The sequence below is a fragment of the Lonchura striata genome, chromosome Z (assembly GCF_050655825.1).
Source record: "Lonchura striata isolate lonStrDom1 chromosome Z, ASM5065582v1, whole genome shotgun sequence".
Classification (NCBI taxonomy): domain Eukaryota; kingdom Metazoa; phylum Chordata; class Aves; order Passeriformes; family Estrildidae; genus Lonchura; species Lonchura striata.
In genome coordinates this window covers 83,982,628-84,004,618 of record NC_140740.1, presented here as the reverse complement: position 1 = coordinate 84,004,618, position 21,991 = coordinate 83,982,628, and the positions used below count along the sequence as shown (strand labels likewise).

The 21,991-nt window shown below is 36.0% G+C and overlaps 1 protein-coding gene across 12 annotated transcripts in view; it reads right to left on the bottom strand.

Moving 5' to 3' along the window:
* The window catches only part of PCGF3 (polycomb group ring finger 3), a 54,504-nt gene that overhangs the window by 26,726 nt on the left and 5,787 nt on the right, over positions 1 to 21,991 (bottom strand). For 6 of the 12 annotated variants that reach the window (XM_077790024.2, XM_085567271.1, XM_077790023.2 and 3 more), the window contains exons 2-3: positions 21,864 to 21,901; positions 710 to 752 (exon numbers count right to left, since the gene is read on the bottom strand). The exons of 1 other annotated variant lie outside the window; for it this stretch is intronic. The gene's annotated coding sequence lies outside the window, so the exon portion shown is untranslated. The remainder of the gene's footprint in view (positions 1 to 709; positions 753 to 21,863; positions 21,902 to 21,991) is intronic. 5 more of the 12 variants (XM_085567273.1, XM_077790027.2, XM_077790026.2 and 2 more) reach the window with 2 other exon arrangements.

The window sequence follows — 21,991 nt, the reverse complement described above, 5'->3', positions numbered from 1 at the left end:
AGAGCTGGTAGAAGAACTCCATTTTGAAGGGACAGTTTTCTTAACAGCTGCCAAGCAATGAATTATTCAAAAACAACATACCAACCATGGAGAGAGAAGAGGCACTTTCTTTCAGTGGCGGAACATGAAACCCCAAACAAACACAGAAAATGTTCCAAACATTCAGTTAACATGAAAAAAAAAGGATCATTTGCAAAAAGATTATTATTTCTTCATCTTGGTTCCAACTGACATTCTTTTAAACCACACTGCTGGCACGGTGTCAGCCTCTCACTGTCTGTATGTCTTAACAAAACACCAAAAAGGGAGTGAGGGCATTTACAAAATCTGGAGTAGATTCCTAATTAAAAAACAAGCAAACAAACAAACCCACCCACACACAAAATCATGAGAGGCTGAAAGGGGACAAGCACATTTCCGAAAGTCAGCTTGTTTTGTTTGTGCTTCATCCCCTTTGTCCACTAAGGCAGTGCTCTCTTAAGATGATCAAGCAAAAAGTTAAGCAACATATTACAGGCCTCTCCACTAAAATTGGTCAGATAAACCTGCTTATCTCAGCACAAGCTTTCACATTTCAGAGAGATGTCAGCACTGAAACTATGATTTGTGCAAGATTACAGGGAGGATCAGCAGAGGGACTCCTCAGAAGTACAGCCTTATCATTTATATAGAAACCAGTCCAGAACATTTTGGCCTACATGAGGCATACCTCTTAAAACAGCATTTCTTTTCAGAGTCTGCCATCCAGAGACCTGAAAAGACAGAAAAATAGTCTGAAAGTTAACATCCAAAATTCCTCAAAATACAGCTGCCACAAAGAAATACTCATGTCGCTAAGTTTACCTAATTTAGGTATTTAGGTATCTCTGTTAATTTAAGAGAACTGTGAGGCAGACGCACTTGTAAGCAAGAAAAGGGGGAAAAATTTGATCCTCAGGAAAAAGGAAAAAAAAAGATTTAACACAATCTCCTACTAGACAAGGAAAATTGCTCAAAAAAGAAATCCTAAGAAGTCCTGTTATCATGTGATGGAAAAATAAAAAGAAATTCATTATCTTAAAAAATGATAGGGAAAAAACCAAAATAAATAAGCAGATTTCTTTAACAACAACCGATGGACTAGAAAGTCTTTAAGAAAAGAAAACATTTTGAATTGAAGATGCACATTTAGACAAGCAGCATTCTCAGTTTTCAAGCTATGTTTTCAAGTAATCTGCTCTTTGCGTCTTAATCTTCCAAAATCCTTTCAAGGAAATAACTAGCATTTCCAGAATCTCTTTGTATTTGCCAGAATAAAAGTATATTTTTAAAAATAATAAAAAATAAGATCTTCATTCTTTGGCTAAAGGTGACACAATCTCACATAAATAGGTAAGTTTGATAGAAGAAGCAATTTTTCTTATTGATTCACTGAGGGAAGATTCAGCTGTTACAATGACAGGTAAAGAGTACTAGTAGTTCTATCTTCCTGCTGCAAAAATTCAAAGGCATAGCCTGTAGTTAGTGATTTTGCTGCTATATTGCTAAGGGAATTATGAAAACAATGACAAAACAAGCTGTTAATGATAGCACTTGACAAAAACTTTAGAACAATGCCAATAAAAGTCTCTTTGCAGTTCCACTGTGAACTTCTTTGATTAGATTAAAAATAAAAAATTATTATTATCTGAAAGCAATGCAGAGTTGCAGGAGATGCTCTTTTGTTGGAATCCACAAAAAAAGATCCCCATTCAGGAAACAAAGCTTCTCATAGAGTAGAATAAACTCCTTAAGACTTTGTTATTTAAAAGATCTATTTTTCCATCAAAATGCAAAAACCAAAACAATTACTCTGCTTCTAAAGAAACCAGCTCAGAGGCTTGTCACAACTCCAAAAGCACATCACAACATGAACTCAAGTAACAAGTCTTCCAAAAGGCCTTGTCCTGCAGCTGGAAGAGGACAAGGTTACATTTTGGTTCATGGAAAGTGATGCTCAATTTCTGAGAAAAAAACCCAATAACCAAATTAGTCCTACATCATCAGCATATTCTTCCAGTTCTATTTACAGGTTCATAGTGACGCATTATGAAAGACAACAACAAGGAAATTCAGTTCCTTTATAGATCTAGACGATTGCTGGAGACTGGGAAAGTGGATCATTGTACTGATCTTGTAGTAAGTTAGAAGTGAAGAAGTGAGTACTAATTAATACTCTCTTCAAAGGATTTCTTAAGTGCTGTGATTGGTATTAATAACTTGTCAGAGTATCAAACTGTAACTGTTTTTTTGTACCACCTAGCTTTGTGGTACAACAAGACAGGAAGTTATTCTTACCAGGTACAAATTCAGAACTGAAGAGAATGGCAGATTTACAAACCATTACAACTTAGCCCTATTTTAACAGAATAGGCATACATATATTTCTTTCGCTGAAACATAGCACTATACTGTTACTTCATTAAAAAACAGAAGGATAATGTTCCCAGTGGGGAAACCCTAAGAAAACCAGCTAAATGAAGCAAATATCAACTATTTAGCTGACTAATTTTGCTAAAAGGTACTAAAGTCATCCAGCACCGGAATCTGAATGAAAACTGTACTGGAAGCAACAGGTGTACCTCAATTGACAAGGATGTGTATTTAACGTGAAAGTTGCAGCTCTAAGAACAAAGCATTACAATAGAATTTTGTTCTGATTCAAAACTAAGTGTGGAAAAGAAAAATTTCAACTCTGATGCTTGTAATTGTGTGGCTTACATTGGGCATAAGCATCTCACTTCTGTGAGATCACGAAAGTCATCCATCTCACTCAGTACACAAACCTAGATTTTCAATGAGCTGATTTGAAGTGCAGAAAAATAATATAGCCCTTACTATGACAATCAGTTTCATTCTTCTCAAAGATGACAAAAAAAATTGATAAACTAACATTTTATCTATTAATTTAAATATTAACATTACATTCTGAAATACTATTATGTATGTTCAATTTTAGTAGCTGTTTCTGTCTAATTCACAAACTATACTAGCTGAACAGGCCTGGAAACACCTTCTTCCATAAAGACAGAATTAAAAAATGGCTCCTAATATTGTGAGCACAACCATGTAATGGAAGAATTAATGAAATTAGTTATTAGAACTAAGTCTAATTTACAATTCCATCACAATGCAAGGAAAGTGTTGTATGGTCATGAAGAGATACAAGCACAGAATTTCTCTTTTTCAATTATCTGTATTAAAACAAAAATAATTGTTATTATAATCAGTTGCAATAGAAAGACAGAGGTTGTTAATTACTGAACAAAAAGACCTCTGTTCCATAAGGAAACTTATTTAAAAGTAACTTATTAAAATAATATGGTGACCTGCAACAGATAAAGAGTAACAGCTACATGAAATTCATTAAAAAGCCTCAGCGGCTTAAAATGAAGTACCTTTCTCTTGTACAAGTTTTTTCATTGTAGAGTAAGATATTTACCAGTCAGACATTTACTTCAAGAGAAATGGAGAAGCAGTCATAGTCCTACCTCCATTGCTAGAAATGTCAATACAGCCTGTACAGTATTCTGAAGAAGGATGAGGATATTACCTCAGGTAAGCAACTTAGGATGCAGGACATGATTTCAAGAGATGGACAGACAAAGAAAACAGTACTGTGGTTGGTTTTGCTTCAGATACCAAAGTTTTTTATTTCAACTGTTTTCAGATATATGTTGAACCTTTACTTTGAAACAATATATAAGCAACTTATAAAAGAGCACAGTGACTTCAAACACTAGCAGAGAGGAGTTTGTGCTGGATTTAGCAAAATGGCATAACAGAAAATATTTTGGTTTTTAACATGAGTTTTAAAATATTGTAAGCTCCAATAAAACTCTTTCATGTTGTGTTTGCAAAGTATAGTTTCATAAAAGAGACTACTAGAAACAAACCTTTCTGTTGAGCAGAAATAAATTAAAGATTTAAATTTGCTGTAGCAAGCTTAGTTATGAGTACATGAGCAGATTTTTATGACTTAATTCAAGAGAATAATTACATGCTAAGGCAGAAAACATATCCATGTACTTTTTTAGCATCATGCCAGCAATTTTTGACATCTCAGTGGAATTGCTCACAAGTGGTTTTTCTCATTCCTGAGAAATGACACCAGTTTTTTCTTATTCCACGAGATGGCACCAGTACTCTATCTTCAATAAAGCAGGTAGCTATATCTTAATAACTGAGCACAGAAAAAAACCCAGGATTGATCTGAAACAGAAAAAAATGAATTAAAACAACTCATTCACCATCATTTTCATGATGAAGACTTCCAAATCCTGCTGTGTCCCTGGCAGCCATCCAGACTCACTTGGTCACCCCAACAGTCAGTCAGTTCCGCCCATCTCCCCCTTAACAGACACACACGCCTCTCCAGCTGCTCTTCACAGAACTTGTGCTCTAGACCCTTTCACCAGCTCCTTTTCCCTTCCCTGGACTTGCTCCAGCACCTCAAAGTCCTTCCCATCATGAGAGGTCCAGAACTGAACACAGAACTTGAGGTGTGGCCTCACTAGTGACAAGTGTAAGGGGACAATCACTGCTCTGGTCTCACTGACCACACTATTCCTGATACAGGCCAGGATGCCTTCTTGGCCATCTGGGCACACCCTTGGCTCATGTCCAGTTGCTGTCGACCAGCACTCCCAGGTCCTTTTCTGCTGGAAAGTTTTCCAACCACTTTGCCCCAACCTGTAGCACTGCATGGTGTTGTTTTGATCCAAGGGTAGGACATGGCACTGGGTCTTGTTCAGTCTTGTATCACTGGCCTCAGCCTACCAATCCATCCTGTCCAGACAGCCCTGCAGAGCCTTCCTGCCCTCCAGATCAACACATCCACCCAATCTAGTGTTATCTGCAGGCTGACTGAAGCAGCACTTGATCCCCTGACACAGGCTGTTGATAAAAACATTAATTAGAACTGGCCCAAATACTGAGACCTTGGGAACACCACCTGTGACCAACAGCCAGTTGGATTTAGTTCCATAGGCTTGGCCATCCAGAGAGCTTTTCACCCAGCAAAGACTGCACTTGCCAAGCCCTAAGCAGCCAGTTTCTACAGACACTGTAGGAATTGGTGCCAAAGACTCTACTAAAGTTCATATAAACAAGATAAGCCCTTCCCTTATTGACTAAGCAGGTCACCTTGTCACTGAAGGAGATCAGGTCAGTCAATCAAGATTAAAAACTAGGTCAATACAAGGCCTATATAAAAGTTATCAGAATTCATTTACCTTTCATGAAGTGATTAGGAAGAAAATCACCATGCCTTCCTAATTCAGCTACCATCCACATCTATTTTGTTTTTATGTATCCCAGTACTTGGGAAGGACAAGGTGGATGTGGATGTTGGGACATTTCACTGCTCCTTAATAAACTAGGAACTTTCTTTAGCAGGGATAACTATATAAGATGCAGAAAAAATATGGATTTCTTCCCAGTAACTTGTATTACTGCATGCTTGTGTCAGAGGTCCCTTCCAAGAATAATGCTTACCAAACACATTCACAAACCCTGAGAACACAACTAAGCAAAAGGGAAGGTGATAGTAGAAGAAAAACTGGAGCAGTACTTAAAGCTCTAGACTATCACATTTTTCTTCCTGAAATACTCCCCAAGTCTAAGTTTATTTATTTCAAAACCAGTTTAGAGGAATTAAAAAAAGGGGGGGAAAAAACCCAGAAAACCAACCAAGGACAAAAACCCCACCTTATTTTGCACACAGCAAGTAAAAGCATCCTTGATACAGACATATTAAAATTTCTAACTATACAAGAGCATTACTATTGCCACAAGTATACTGGAGAAAATATTTTTAAAACAAAGCTTATGATCCTAGTTTTAAAGTGACTGTGTGAGTTGGTAACTGAAAAGGCTGTTTAGATTTTGTTACTTGTTTTTTTTTCATCTCTAGTCTTGATTCTGGAACTAAACAAATGAGTGAAATGGTTTTTCCTCCCTCCCTGCAACCAGCTGGCAACTCAAATAAGCTCTATCTGAATACTTCTCTGGTAAAATTTCCTAGACATAAGAAGTATAACTTGATCTTCAATATTGCTGCCCAAGAGGTTGATTCAGTGATGAGCTTTATGCAAGACAGATATTTATTCTAGAAGTTCTTACTATTCACTAGACAATTCCCATTTCACATTCATGATCAAAAGACAAAGAGCTGATAAGTCAACCAAAGCACAAATAATGAGACCTTTAGCCAACTTATTTGTAATTAAGTTTGCTATGTTATTTTAGAGACCTTGGGTCATGATTAATGGTAACATCAGCTATCAGGTAATACAAAACAAAGAAGTCTTTGATATCACACCACATTCATGAAAGCATCCTTGAAAATGACCATGTCGTATTTATTTGTTTGATCTGTTCACTCAAGAGAGCCTGGCTCTTTTTTTGAGAAGACTTGACTAACTGGTTAAAGAGAAACTACTCAATAATATTCACATAACTAATAGTTGCATTAGGGTGGCTTAAGAAAAGTTCACCGCAAAGCAAAACACACTCACTTTTACACACAGCTCATTCATTTCAGTGTAAAATAAAAGACATCACTGATAATAAATGACATGTAAAAACTGACATAAATGTTTGAGATAAAGCAGAAGCAACAGTCAGGACATAGAAGCATTAAATCTACCCATCTAGTCTTTATTCACGTCACATATTTTCTTTTATGGTACAGTGAGGGGGTGATCTATCTGGTACTTCTCCATCAAACACGTGTTCAGAGAAAATGAAACAGGCCTTGCAGTAAATTGTCAAAATAGCAAAGATGTTCAAAATTTCTGTCTTACATGTCATTAGTGAAAGGCATAATAAAGAAAAGAAGAATTTCATTTAAGACAGGAGAAATAGCAATGAAGTTGAAGTCTAAGTGACTGAGTGACTCAAAACTGGGTCCCACACCCCTTCACACAAATTTTTGGTAACATTTTCTGTCATTTCAATCTGAAGAATGAAAAGATGAACACAAAACACCACCCCCTCCAAGCTGTCATAGGAATTAACTTCCTTAGAAAATTCCTAAGACATAAATACTATTAAAATGTTAAACATATTAAAAATAAACTTAATTCCCCACACACAAAGCAATCATCACAAACAACAAGAGCCATTCAATCTCAGTTTGCCAAATATCTTAAAAATCTCATTTACGAGACATTTGTTTAATACTAGGGTTGAATACAATGACATTTTAATATAAGGTTTTCTTTCAGAATTTTCTCTTATACATTGCTTAGATTTGGAGTCTTTATTAAAATCAATTGACTGCATTAGAATCCTGAATCAAGAAGGAACCTGTTAAATTTAGCTAAAAAATGGTTACAAAACTTATCAATCAATGTGTTTGCAACCAGAGATAAACAAATACCAAAATCATCAAAGTATGAGATCTTTAAATTTTCAACTGACAACAGATGCTTATAAAGCACTAAATTAAGGGAGACACATTGAAAATCAAGTAAGTAACCATTATTCATCCAATAAAATCAACTAAAGAAAATATACACCTATTTGTCAGAAAAATGGCAACACTAAAGCATTATTATACACAGTGTTTACTTTAAAAACACATCTACATCTTCACCTACTAATAATATATGACTTCAAAGAAAGACATAATCCCTGCACTGAGATTCATATTTCATTTTCAATAAATATTGATTTTCATTAGATTCACTGTAGATTTTAATTCATAGATGACAAGACAACAGTATAAAAACCCCACATGGACAGATGGACAGTACCTTCTGTCCAAACATGTGAAAGCACATGGTAATATTTACTGCAGCCATAATCAGATAGAGACTAATTCAGAATATATCATGGTCGAACTTAAATAGTTACAGTCTGCCTTAAATGCAATGTTGTAAGCGATTAAGTAAAGCATATTTTGAAATAATGTTCAATTCTAGATGAACACATTAAGAAGAAGGACATGAAACTGGACCAAGAACACGATGTGAGTAAAAAAATCCCTCTGTCTTTCCTATATTCACCTATCACATCCTGGTCTGAGAGGCCTATATGACTGTTACTTACAAGATAAGGAGAAAACAGAGTTATTTAAGTTAAATATACACTGGAAAGAAACCACATGAGCAAACTATTTAAGAGCTATATTTAGGTAGGCTTTAGAAAAATGTTCCCAAATATCTGTAATACTCTTATACTTCAGATAATGTAGAAATGTAATAAGGCACCTTGTTTGTTTACTTAAAGACGGGGGAGAGTAAAGTTAACTAAATGACCCAGACAGTGTTTCAGGCTTTACAGTTTCTCTAAGATGGTGCCTTTGATACAGCAAAGTCACAGCAAGCACAGGAAAATTACAATAAATGTGTTTCTTTTCTTCACAGTATGCCAGCTGCAGAAAACCAAATGCAAACGATGTCATACTCTCAACTCTGACTTGCAGCACAACCATTATTTAACCCCTCCCATAAGGACCACCTGTAACTTCTCCAAATCTTATAGAAGTCCGCTACAGAGTTTTGCTGCAGGACTACATCATGAGGAAAGAAAATGAAACTGCATTTAAAATGTACAAATGGAAATTCAATGGAGCAGAGAAATAAATACCCTGCCTCTGTATAAGAAGCTGGAGACAAATTTTAGCATTAGCTGCCTTCAGCTCTGAAGGCAAAAGCAAACACAGTGCAAAGCAATTAAATATTAAGGTTTTCCTGATGTCAAGCAATGATGATTAAAAATTGTCTTACATTAATATGCATAAAACACCAATACTAAATTAGGATTCACATTTTAAAAGGTTCTGTTTAGGAAGAAGAGCAATGAGAATGAAAAGTAAGAGAATGGCAGATTTTTGAAGTAAGAAACATATACATACATACACACTTAATGCAACATCCTGGACTACTTACTTGATTGCTTCCCACCTACCATCACAACTGTCAGCCCCAGTGCATTATTCCCCATATCCTTCCTCCTCCACTTTTTCCACTGCATCAACATTTCTTAGAGTCAGACAAGGGATAAATATTTATTACATCCACCCAAGATACACTGGAAGTGTTATAATGGAAGAGATCACATTCCCATAGTTCATCAATAGGAAGCTTTTCAAATGGCAACAGATGGCAGGCATTTCTTATCAGAAATAAAACATTATAATGAACATAAAGTAAGTAATACATTATATGAGAATTTTTTATAGGTGCTTTCCGTTTTCTTTGAATAAGTGTATTAGCTTAAAAAGTTACAGTAAGTGCAGTTGCAGTACTTTTATTTGAGCTTGAAAGTTACAATACAAATTTAACTGTAAAAAGGTATCTTATATTAAAATCTATATTCAAAATTTATTGAAACTAATCCAAAGACTGATGCCGTTACAAAAGCAAAAGGATTTTTTTTAAAAAAAGGGCTGACTACTGGAAAAAACATTCATCCTAGAGAAAGTAACATTAATTATAAAGAGCATGTATTCCTGTAGCTAGCCAAAAAATGTACAAAACAGAAGATAAATCCAATTCTTGGAGTACTTTCAGATTGGCTAATATTTTTTTCCTATTATTTTAGTGAAGTGTATTAGGATACTAGGGTTGGGAGTATTGTTTGTTTATACAGTGGTTCACTATTTTGTCTCCAAGTAGTAATCTCAAAAGCAGTCAGTATTCCTAAATTGTACTGGTCTTACGTATTAATATCATAAAGCTAGACTGTAAACCTCAATAAAGGGGATAAAAATGTGATTATGCACTTCAAGATTTCTTGAATGACATTTAAAATGGTAGGAATCATACTACCAGAAAAATACAGGGATATTTAGTATTCTGAATTCCTATAATTTAAACATGTTTTTTTCCACATCAACATTTCCTTCATCAGGTAGGATGAAGGCAACTGGCTAACCAGCCAAATTTCAGATGCAAGATATTGATCTGCATTAGTATGAGACCCTAATTACTGGATCAGATTTATGAGCTTTTGACCTAGTACTGAACTTCTGTATCTTGGGAGGAAAAGTGTATAGCAAAAGATCTGCAATGAGCAATAGTGTATCTGGAGACTCAAACTGAGGGCATATGAGGTGGCCCTACTGCAACAGCACAAACATTTCTAAGTTTTGTTGTACCTGCAGTGCCAGCTGCTAAGGGAAATGTGATTTTTTTTCGTTTTCAGCTCCAGCCTTCCGAATCATTCACTCCTTTTAACCTCTGAAACAAGTACTGCAGTAGGCAGAGCAGGGAAAGAAAAGGTGCAACAAAAAGGTTTTGAAAACAACAAAACACCTTTAAAACTTGGTGTCTTGTACTTGTTTTGGCTCTGCTTGTACACAGTATCACAGAAATTAGGGATGTATACTTAAATATAATAAATTAAGTTATTAAGTCATTTATTACACTATTAAGACCACTTAGAAAGAGGATGAAATTTATTACCAAGAGTTTTATGCACTTCTTTTACACACCCCAATAGACTGAGTATCATCTCCAGGGAAAAAAAGGTAATAAATATAAAGAGTCACAGGGCAAATAATTATTCTTCGCAGCTTTTGTGCTCACCTGTTAATAGGGAGGGCATGGTTTTAAAAATTCACTTGACTGTCACACGCAAACACCTACAGTTTGTATTTTAGTCCAGTCACTACCTTGCCCTCCACAGAAATAATTTTGACTTGCTGTCAGCTGCTTTACACTAGACAGCAGCTAGTGCATCAAATGCAAGTGATGTATTTAATGTATCTATGTGAAATCATGTTGTGGTAATGTAAGCCACTTCCATTTCATTCTGGTAAGATATAGGCAGCTGCAGGATAAACAGAGAAAACACTGCCTCAAAGCAAATATTTAATTTGGTAATAGAAAACCTAAGAGAATCTCAAGCATTTGTAAAATAATCCAAATATAAATGGTGATTTAATGGTCTCAAAGTTCTAAAACACTACAATTACTCTTTGTTTTTATTTTGGTGGATTTTTTAAAAATCAAATGGACTTACTACTGTATTTGTGGTTTATTGCACAATACCTGTATATACACAAAGTCCTGTATAGATAGTAAGGTATACATTTAAAACAAAATTTCATTAATTAAATCTTTACTTAGAAAGGTTTTTATAAATTACATTGTCAGTAAAATTCTTTGCAAGAAAAATATTTTGTTGCCCTTTACACTAGTAAACACGTTTTCATTGTCAGTAAAATTCTTTGCAAGAAAAATATTTTGTTGCACTTTACATTAGAAAACATGTTTTCTTAACTGACATCTAGCTTGTCTTGATTAGCAGAACTTTCACCACTATACTGTTCAAAGTATATCCTAATAGAGACACATTAAAAGAGTAACTTTGAGACAGGTAGTGCTGTTTCAAAGCTTAGACATGCTTTGGGAATGACTCACATCTGTGGATGGTCTTCTGCAGGACTGCTAAATTCACTTATTCACAGGAAGGCTAATGGAGAACTTGAGAATGCTCAAGCAAAGAGGATGCCGTGCATGGTGGAAACTGAAATTTGTTTGGCAGCAAAACACCACTAGCTCGGCTCCTCAGTCTGTGAAACCACTTCCTTCAAAACTCTTCATTTAGGTGCTTTCCAGACCCTTCTTCCAATTAAAACATGCTTAATTGCTCAGACCATGAGATGCTCATGACAAGGTCTTGACACAGTCCTAAGAACAAAGTAACAAATACAAGGACACAGAAAAATATTTGTGCAACAACAGATAAAATTTTCTGCAAGATAGCTTGAATAAAAACATCTGTCTGGCAAGATTTTATCCTACTAAACATTTCCCAACTTCTGACAAAGAAACACTGATTTAATTACATTCAAATTACTCTTTACATTCTGCTATTTCCTTTTTTAGTGCTGAGGTCATTTCCAATCAGCATCCATTTTCAAGCATGGATAAAACTGGGAAGAAGTCTTAAGAGTCCCAAGGTTCCCAAAGTCTTAAAATATTATAAAAGCAAAGCATTATTGCAGAAGTGAACTTATTTTCTGTAATAAACACCACTGTGACCTTCTCTAAGTAAGATATGGCTCATTATCAGAAATCAAACCACTGCTAGAGGCCGGAGGCTTTTGAAGAAAAGACTACTCTTGATCCCAGATCAAGTCTTGACAAAATGTTATGGAGACATTTGTCATACACTGGAAGAATATATTCCGGCATACTACATGTTGAGATTTTAGAGATGTAAACTACAAGTCATTAAAGAAGCACTTCGTTTCACACAGACCAGATTCTTAGCTTCCAGTAAATAAAACTGAGATCAAAACCAGCTCTAAATCTCATGAAGAAAAAACATCTTCAGTGAGATTTTTCTACCTGATTTCACATCACTTTTTGAATGTTTAATATACATGCACTTCAGAGAAGTAATTTAAGACTTTAACTACAGCTGAAACAGACTGCAACATTCATTATGAAGACCTCTGCAGAAAAGATGGAGAACTCAAAATAACAAATGATTTTCGACTGGCATTTGAATCTAATGGTATATGTTTGAACTGACTCCTCTGACTCCATCCAGACAAGAAAACCAGGGCTTGAAAAATTTACCATGAAGAAGCAAGAAGCCTTATGGATCTGTACCATCAGCTCCCCAAAATCTTTAAGCTTTGGTGATCTTTGCCTTCCTCATTCCACTTACACATGTATGTTTTAACTTATGTTGTTGAAAAATCCTAATCATACAATAAAAATACCTAGTTGTGTAAGAAATTAAAACCCATTCTACAACTCCAGAAATCAACCACTTATTAACAAAGACAGGAAAAATGTGTATCCCTAGCAAGTAACTAGGTAATAACCTGAGTACTAGGACTTTTATATCTTTCATCACAGACCTGTATCAGAAATAACACTTTTCTTTATCAATTAGTTTCTGAAATAGAGAGGAAGAATCTTCATATAATTGTAATAAGACAATTTCTCTTTTTATCTATTAAAAGCCCCATAAAATTCAGGTTTTGCATCACCTGACTCCACTTTTTGGTCCAGGTACACTTGCAGACCAGTAAAAGAGTGGCTGTTAAAACAGAAATCTGTACTGACAGGCCGGAAGCTACCAGCTGGTAAGAAGCAGGAGGGTACTGCAATTCAGCTGAAGACACATTTTACCAACAATCACTTTTTCACATTCCCATGTGAAGCCCAGATAGCATCACTTGATTAATTAATCCAGTGATTTGAAAGGGCCTAAGAAAGTACATATCCTTTGGTTAAAAAAATTAAGTGACTAAAGCTTTCAGCTTCACTGATATGTCCAATAATTGCCTCTGTGCTGCTGCAACAGGTGACAAAAAAATTTGCTAGAATTGCTCCACAACCTGCAAGTGGTTTGCAGGTATTCTGGAGTCTTTCTGGATTCAAATGTACAGACAGTAAATTACATAATATTAGGTATCCGTGTACTATATAGTTCAAATTATAAAGGAACCTTGCAAAATTGTTCTTTAGTTCCTGAAAGCCTGGGAGGACTCTAAGATGCACTCTGTTCGTATGATTCTCCCATTATTCTGACTTCAGCTCTTTCAGATATAAATTGCAGCAATGATACAACAAACTCTTGTCTCCTTTGAACTCTTGCTGCAGCAGCTTTCTTACCCCAAACACAATCCTCCTGTCTGGCAATGAGAAACAAACAAATAGTTTACATTATTTATTTTGTATTAAATACTACAGCAGGAGTTTAACCAATAGAGCACAAAAGCTATTTTTCTTTCCATGTATAGCTGTTCAGTCCTCCATTTTCTTCAGCATTTAATTCCCTTAATTCTTAACTTGAAGTCTTAAAACTTTGGTTTTGAAGACATTTTACATCTTTTAGTTCTTAACTTGAAGTCTTAAAACTTTGGTTTTGAAGACATTTTCCATCTTTTTTTCCTCTCTCAAAACAAATGTACTGTTAAAGTGACATCATGCTTGGTATATTAGGTGGGGGAAGAAAGAGGAACAAGGGAAACACTTGGTGTGATGGCATTTGTCTTCTCAAGTGACAGTTAAAAGTGATGGGGCCCTGTTCCTGGAGATGGCTCAACAACTGCCCATGGGTAGCAGTGAATTTATTTTCTTGTTTCCTCTGCTTCTGCACACAGCTTTCCCTCTTAAACTGTCATTATCTAAACCCATGGGTTTTTTAACAGTACATCCTTCCAATTCTCTTCCCCCTCCTGCTCCAGGGGAGTGGGTGAGCAGCTGCATGGGGGGTAGTTAAGCTGTGACAGTCCTTTTTTGTACCAGATATGAGGCACAAAGTGTTCAAGAAAATGACAGATTCCATTGGGACATACTAGACTGAATATATAGCTGTTAGTACTTTTCAGCTGGTAAACAGCAGCCTCCTGTGCTTGCCATGGGCCTTTGTCTCCTGACATGTATTAAGAGCCTTGTTCTTGCTAGGCTTTCCTTTCTGCTTTCACTACTGCTGTGTTGCTTCTCACTTTCCTAAATTATGTCTGAGAATACTTTGGTAACACCACATCGATGTGTCTGGGCTGGCAGTGGCCAGGGTAGTGCTGCTGTGCTGACAAGTTGAACTTTGGTCTGAAGATGAGCCAAAGAGACTGTGATGTGTCCCTCCATGGGGTGGAGGAGTGATCCACCAGCAGGCCATGTAGAATCTCCTGCTAGAGCAGACAGATGACTTAGCAAGGCTGTGACCCTGTAAGAAGCTCATGGTGAAGCAGGTTTGTTGCTAGGACCTGTGTCTCCACAGGGAACCCTCATTGGATCAGTTTATGAGCAACTGCAGCCCATGGCAAGGACCCACGTTGGACAAGTTCAGGAAAACTGTTTCCCACATTGGAGCAGGGGAAGCAGAGAGTCCCTTGCAGCTTGTGCTGAACTTGTGCTGAAGACCATGGTGAAGCAGGCAGTGTCCCTGCAGCCCCAGGAAGACTACAGTGTGGAGCCCACTAACAATGGACTCTACCAGGAACCCCCCTGCAGCCAGGCTGGGGACAAGAAGAGGATTTTACTGCAATATTACACCCTATAAACCCAAAATGATCAGGTGTGGAGATTATAATAGATATATCATTAAATTGTTGCAATCCATTATCTGAGTTGTATGTTGCAGGAATAAATATAACAGGAACTACTCAAACTAAGGGAGGAGAAACCTTACAAGAAGTCCAAGAACAGCAGTGACACAATCTGAGCAGCTTTGGCGCCCAGTAATTGGACTAAATGAATTGCAAGCAACACACCTCCTCTCCTGTCCTGAGTGGCTACCATAACACATGGAGCCCAAAGTCATGGACTAAATGGAATCAAAGGATATATTATGGACATTTTGCAGGGGTGGTCCACACACTACAGGAATGACATCTAGATATTTTGTCAGAGAGGGAAGGGGAATGATGGTTAATGAGCTTGGATGGAATAGTGTGGGACCTGAGCATGATGCAAATGGTGTGGAATAAGGGGTGGAATGTGCTGGTTTTGAATAGGGCACAGCTAATTTTCTTCAGAGTGGCTCATATGGGGCCATGTCTTCAATCTGTGATGAACAGTCTTGATAATACAGGGATACTGCTGAACAGTGTTGATAATACAGGGATTTACTTGGCTGCTGGCTGGAGTTAAACCACAAGAGGCTTTTATGTGTTATTTACAAAGACTGGAAGATTTCTCCTTGTTAAATATATGCTAGAATAAGCTATTAAAAGCTTCCCTTTTTTTAATAAGGAGACCTACAAATAATTTCAATGATACATTAATCCATTAACAGTTGGTATAAAGTCACACTTGTCAGTCACTGCAAGCAAACTACTATACCAGGAAAAAATCATCATTTATTAGTGAGAGTGCATGTGTCACAAAACAGGATCTACTCCTATTCTAGCAGACCCCTCTTCAGTGTCAACCCCACAGGCCTTGTACTGGACATATGTTTCTCATAGTTAAGTCTTTTTCATTCAGGTACCACTCATGACATGTGATGAACTTCCCTTGAAAGACAGCAGATAGCCAGCAGTGAAGGTCCAAAAGTCATTTCCACCAGCCTGCAACTGAGCAGCAGAACTGTCCAAAAAATGTAAGACACTATTCCTCAGCTGCACAAAAACCCCTTAGGCCCATCTGTCCTCTGCAGAATCAAGGGCAACGAACAAGCACTTATCAGCCCTACAAAGGCAGGAAAAATACAGCAACCTGGACAAATCAAACCTAGCAGAACTCTCCTTTTCTCCCTTTGTACCAATGCAAATTGCACTCAAATAACAGCCTTCAATATAAACAGCCTAAAAGGAAGGCTGCCAATAGAGTGACAAAAACATGTAGGCTTGTAGTAGAAGAAGGAATAGCTCAGAGGAATTAGGAAAGAAATTGACACATTAACAGGTAATAAAAATGAAAGTGAAAAACAGGAGTTTGAACAAGAGAGGACTAAGACAGGGCATAAAAAACCCTAGACTCATCCAATAAGCACAAAAACACATCCTTCCAGTACAGTGAAACTCTAGCCTTTAAGATCTGAGCTTATTTTGACACGATGAAGATAACACTTTTACATACCATTATATTAAATCAAAACAGGAACATAATGAGCAGCCCTAAACTACTAACCATAAAAAGGGTTTTATTAACCTTCACTATTTTTAAGCATTAGGTGCTGTATCCATTAGAACCAGCAGACAGCACAGATATCTCAAAGGATCTTCTACCAAAACACAGAAGACATTAATAACTAGATTTCATCAGCCATGTCTCTCACATTTCATGTATTCTGAATTTGTCTTACTACATTTGTATTTAGGATTGGTCCCATTATGTGAAGGAAAGATTCCACTCATGCTTGTGGCAGGCTTAATGAAATAATTGCAGAGACGTGAGCCTGACATCTCTGAAATTTCTTTACATTGCCAAGTGTGCTCGTTTAAAACAACTACTACTACTACTTCCAAAACTGAATGACTGCAGCAATGAGGATTACTCCACCTTCCAGTTCAAAATATTCTCAGCAGGATAACAGCATTTGAAAACTTGCACTTGTAGAAAGAATGATACTTTTAAAGCACTCACATTCTATTTATTTTCATTTCTTTGTCATCATTAGATCCAGTGTTTTGCATGCATGTAGGAATGAAAGGAAGAAGTTAAATGTCTAGCAATATGTAAACATACATTATCTTCCATAATGAAATGATACTTCACAGAAAAAATATCTGCAGTTACCAAAACTTCTTCTGTTTTGCTGGGTATTGGTTTGAGGATTTTTGTTTGTTTTGTTTCAGATTGTTGGTCAGTTTGTGGGTTTGTTTTTATATTTCACTGTAAATGTTGCAGAAATAAAATATTTCCGAAGTTTTACTGTTACAATTTTTTTTTCATTGCATAACCTAATAATATGTCACAGTTCAAGTAAACCTGTTAGTAAATAGAGAATATCAATAATTTCAAACATTGTATCAAAGTCATTATTAATAGTTAGTTCTTTAAACTCTGAGCAAAAAGCAGAGTGACACCACTACACCATCCCTATTTTGTCTGTCAGTGTCAGTGAAGAACAGTGCCCACAGTGGACAACAATAGCATGAGATGCTTCAGCACTTACATCTGAATTCTTTGCCGTGATCTAATCATTGCCATGATGTGACATTTGCTGGCTTAAAATGAATAAAATTTGCTTGGCAGCATGCAGGAGCTGAAAGGTCTAAATTACAAAGGCAACAAAATCTCACCAGAGGCTAGTTTCACTTGTTCAAGAGCCTAGAGAAACTCAGTTCTTCAGTTTTAGAAAACTACTGATTGGAACTGTCCACTCCCCTTGCTAGAGTTGACCACCTGAAAGCAAAACCTTTTTACAGATGCATATTTTAACAGATACTACCATAAAATAATTATGAAGGTAACTTTATGGCAGTAGAGGCTTCATACAACAGAAGAGCAAGGAGAAACTTCAGGAAAAAAGGGAGGTGTAAGAAGAGGTACCTCAATCAACCGGCCTGACAGACAGAATTCTCAAGTGCTGTTTTAACAGCAGACATTATTAAGATCTGCCAAAATTCAAGTTTGTATTTCCTTCCCCTAGTTCATTAAGAGTTGTAGTTTAATCAGGAAGGAGTACCCAAGGAAACAGTTGCTAAATTGCCAAATACCAGCTGCTTAACTGAATCCCAGAGAAAGTTAGTGGTTACTAGTTTCTCTTACAAGCACCTCAGCACCTGCTGCAACATTAACAAAAGATTCACATAATGCAGCTAGTAGAAGTTTCCCTTTCCAGTCTTGCCTATAGTCATTCTGCTAAACAGAAGACTGTCTCTCTGGAGTCAGAAATACAGAAAACACATACTTGAACAGTGCAAAAGTTAAGTTGCTTTTCCTTATCCAGTCCTGGTAATGGTACTCTACAGTTTCTGGAATAGTTTAGTTTTAATCCAAAAAAGAGTTGAAGACATGTTCTGCATGCTGTGCATCTTTGCACAAAACTCCTGAGAATCCCTTAAAACAAGACATTGATGTCAACTTTTATAGGTAATGGGAAATTGTTAGTGAAAATAAAGAAGTTGGAACAGAAACCTAATAATCAGATACCTCTTGCCAATTTCAAGTAAAAAAGACAGCATCAAGAGGTAAAATGAAGTAAAAACACCTATGTGGAAAACTAGCATGAAAGCAGATAAATAATGACTAAAATATGACTAAAATGGCTTTTATGCTGTGAGGAGTCATGACAGCCTTTCAGATAGACATAATAATATTCTGATATACTGATAAACTTTTCTAATCTGTGGTTTAAGGTAAGAAAGCAGCAAAATAGTAAGAAAGCACTGGCAAGCCACTGATGAGCTACAGCTTTTATAATTATCTTTTGCTCAGTCTGTATAAAAAGGTATCCATTATTAGAAACATCACTGAACTTACAGAATTGATAATTAGCATTCAAAAAGATAGCCATTACCACCCAAAACTGTTCAGCTGCACAGTGATACAAACTGTTCAAAAACTGTAGAAATAAACTATTCTCTGAAAAGTCTCAGCTTAAATACAGCCTGGCAGTCCATGCAAGGAATAAGTAAATAAATAAACACTATTTCTGCTACTTATCTTAATAATTGTATATTCCAGATACACTTTTAAACTACCCTCAGGAATTTTTTAAAGCCAAATCACTTTCATACACTCCTATTGCTTCCTAAACAAATTTCAAATGGATGGATGTATGACTTGCAGTAAAAAAATGAAAATCTTTCACTGCAAGTTATTAACTACTGCAGTCTGCTAGTAGTATCTGTAGGATGGAATTTAGTCCTTCTCTGCAATTCATGAAGACCTCCTTTTGGTGACTGAACTATGCCGTAAGAGACAACCAAAATAACTTACCAACTTTATCAAAAATACAGTAATTTTTTAATAGATGACACCCACACTGACATTTGCTTCCCTTCATTCTTCAGAACACAACATTCAGGCACCAGTAAAAGTTTGGCTGACACGGTCAGAAAGGACCATGTCTCCCAGCGATTTCCACAAAGCAAATCCTGGGCATCTGGAAGACTTTCTGTTCTCAGGATTTACCATGTATAGGTCTCTTCATACTAGAAAGAAGTAATTTCAGAGGAAAAAGAAAAAAATTCATTCCCTTGGTTTTAGATTAAAGTTGGGAGAAGAGAGCTGAATTTGGGTTTTCTTTCATTTGAATGCTAAAACTGTCAAACTCTGCAGATGGCGATAATGGATGAGTAAGTCGAAAAGAAGGTTACTTATGGGAAGCCTTAAATGGCTAAGGAATCTGGGGGAGAAGCAAAAGCAGCTCATTTTTCCCTTGTCTTCACTTTTACAGTGAACATATCTTATGGTAACATCAGGCTTAATAATGGAAACTACAGAAGAGGACTCCAGAAACTTTTCTCATGCACTGACACCCTAGATTTCCCATACCAAAGATAAAAAAAAAAAAAAAAAGCCTATGACACTTTCCAAACTCCTCCAGAAATTCAATTCATTGGCAACTAATGCTTGTGACTGGAGAACAAATGCTCTGACAGAGCACTGGCTTTGGAAGTGTACATCGAGTTCCACTATGAAAGTAATTTGACCCATTTGGTGGAGTGATGGAGAGAGGAACTGAAGAATGGGGACAGGATGTACCTTCTCTTCCCTAAGGGAAACAACAAAAGAAGACTACAATCAATTTACATATTTGATCAATAATAGATTATATAAAGAATTAGTACTACAATTATTTTTCAATTCATAGCACTGATAAATTCAGTAAATTAGAAAAAAAGTCCAGGGTAAAATACATCTTTGTCCCACAAAAAAAGAAAAACCAAAACCACCAAAACCAATGGGAAACAAAACAAAGTATTATCCTCCCTGTATCTGCAAAACCTTGTCCAAATTTCAGCCATTTTTAGTCAGAAAATCATAATCACACAAGCCAAGAGCTATTATTGTCTGGACAAAATAACCTTACATAATTTGAATAACTGCTACAGATTAAACAGATTTAGATAAACAATTTCCAGTATCTAAGATTATCCTTAAAATGTTACATTAAAATTACTGCAACTAATACAGTACTTTTTATACCTATGAATTTCTAAGACAGTTATACCACATAGATCAGTGTACAGACCGCTTCTGGTGACTTTTATCAAAACTTGGAAGAATCTCACAAGCAAGAAAGTGAAAAGAAGAAAATTGCTCCACCTGGAGTCCTCTTTACCTGGTGTGGTGCCATTTACAATAAATCTGATACAAATCTAGGCTACTTTTCCTGTGGCCAATGGCCAAAAAATGGCAAATGAAGTATTTTACCAATATAAACACAAGTCTTCTGAAAATGGTTTCTGATTTCTACCTCATTCTAGTCAATCAAGAAAGAAAAGTACAAGACTGCAATATAAACTGACATGCAAATTAATTACTTACTCTGGTGCTACCAAGTCTAATAGTACTAGCAACAAGAATACATGTTATTAAAAAGCATTTCAATTAAACTCCTCCTATTCAACATTAGTTAGATTGAAACTTTTGGTAAAATATATTATTACTACAGTAATTTTAGTCATAGAAAAGGCCTATGTAACTTTTTCAATGGAAAATAGAAAAATATTGGCCATCTGCAATTTGTCTGAGAACAAGCATAAATCAGAGAAATTTATTTTACCAATTTTTTAACTAAATATCTGCGAAGTAATCATCATCTTATGGCAACCCAATAAAAAACATATGATCTTAAAGCACAAGTTGATTTAAGATGGAAATCTGCTTTGCAATTAGTTTAAGGCAAGTGCTACAGGAAAAAAATAGTTTAATTACTTATTTCATTCAACAAATTAAATAAATCCATGCAAATGTTTTTAAAAAAGGTAAATGTTTTTCTGTAAAACCACGGATTTCACAAAAGAGTGTAATTTTTTACTACACTTTCCACACCACAGAACTTTTGTAGTCTTTTGCACATGGCAAGAACAACTTGCACGTGCAGATACGAAATTTTAAGCGAGCATTTAACAAGTTATGCTTCCTTTTGCCTAAAAAATGGTTCAGTAAAGCTTAAAAAACAGACAGTAAACAAGCAACTAGTACAATGCCAAAGCAAGAAAGATTAATAATTTGCTGCAGCCGGGGGGCTTTCCAAAGTACAGAGAGAAGCAATCAGGCAAACACTGTACACTGGTGTGGGGTCCAGACCTCAGAGGAAAGGAATAACTCAAAGATGGAAAGAAAACCATTTCAAGCATTAAGCAGACACGTTTGGATACAGTGCATTATGAAATACTATTAGAAGTATCTTTAACAGAAATTATGTTCTAAAATGTAAATACTTGGATGTAGGAACAGGGGCATATATACTTTTAGCAGCATGCAGGATTAGGTACTTACACAGCACATAAAAAATTCCCTTACCTCTTCCTATTTTGAATCCTGAAATCAATATCTGAGTCCTTGTGTCCAGAACATAAATTATATATAAGGGAAAAAAAAGGTAAATTAAAGAAAATCCAGTTATTATCACAACAAAAAAGTATAAAATA